The sequence below is a fragment of the Halichoerus grypus genome, chromosome 1 (assembly GCF_964656455.1).
Source record: "Halichoerus grypus chromosome 1, mHalGry1.hap1.1, whole genome shotgun sequence".
NCBI classification, from domain to species: domain Eukaryota; kingdom Metazoa; phylum Chordata; class Mammalia; order Carnivora; family Phocidae; genus Halichoerus; species Halichoerus grypus.
The window spans coordinates 68,841,813-68,843,239 of record NC_135712.1 but is presented as its reverse complement, the minus strand read 5'-3'; positions in this window follow the sequence as shown (position 1 = coordinate 68,843,239).

Below are 1,427 nucleotides of genomic sequence, written 5' to 3'. Positions count from 1 at the left end.
AGCAGGCTCCCCGCTGAGCAGGGATCCCGCCCGATGCCGGGCTCGATTCCAGGACCCCGGGTTAATGGGACCTGAGCCGAAGGCAGACGCTTAACCAACTGAGCCACCCAGGCGCCCCTGCATTTCTCTTTTTAAAGACTTTTTTTTTTTTTTAATTTTTAAGAAATCTCTGCACCCAACGTGGGGCTATAATTCACAAGCCTGATCAAGAGCCGCATGCTCTTCCGACTGAGCCAGCCAGGCGCCCTGCTTGTATCAGATACGGAAGCTAGCATCCTGACTTACCCTACCATAAAGCAGTTTGATGGCTTAGCAGCTGTGAAGTTTTATTGGAAGTTTTTGAGCGCAGGGCTGAGATTAAAATCTTTCTGAGTGAGAAGAACCACTCCCAACCACTATTATCAAACAAGAATGGCTTTTGAAGGTATCTTTTGCTGAAAACATAATAATGGCTCCTAATAAACTCAACTTACAATCACAAGGCAAAACAGCACTTACATGCAGATTTTATACTGTGGTAAAGTCATTTTAACAACTAAAGTTGTATAATTCACAAGTAATGTATAGCTGTTTTGACCGTGAGGTCGAAAGTTAAAATGACAAGCCAGATCTTCCTTCCCATACAAATTTGTAGCCAACATATTTTTTGAACTTGAACTACAATTCCAGTGGTGTTTTTCAGACTTCATCACAAGAAGAAAATTTCCATATTCCAAAATCTGTTTTATTACGTAATTGAGAAGAGCATCTTCCTAAATTTCAATTGGAAGTGATTAATTTACAATATAAGGACATGCTAAAAGGCAACCACCAATAGAAGAATTTAACAGAATTCTATAACTGCCTTCCAAGCCATGAATATACTTAATTAAAATTCCGTGTTCACGGGCTGATGTCAGCATTTGGCAGGACCTATCTGTGTGGACAGACATTCTCAAAATGAAATACATAAAATTTCATTATAAATCAGCATTAACAATTGAACATTTGTGATCAATTTTGATGATTGGGAACCTGATTTTGAACCTCAATTAAGCAAAATATTTATCCCCGCCAAAGAATTCCACTCTTCTATTAGTAAACCAGTATTATCAAAAATTGTGCTCGATTATTATTATATTTTAAATTTCATCAATAAAATTTATTTTGGAAATTTATTTTCTTTCCTCTGTAAATGTCTACATAATATCGTCAATTTTGCTTCTTGGCCCACAAAGCCTAAAATCTAGCTCTTTACAGAAAGTGTTTGCTAAGCCTGATCTAAGTCACAGTCCACCTGTGCTATTATGGTAGTAAATCTACTTAATGGTTTTGAGTTAATAAGTTTAAAGTGTATAGAATGGTGGCAAGTGGTAGGTGTTTTTTCAAAGGAATTTATTAACACTAGTAGCTATATTTCGATAGCTCTTCTGAACTATACAGAATTG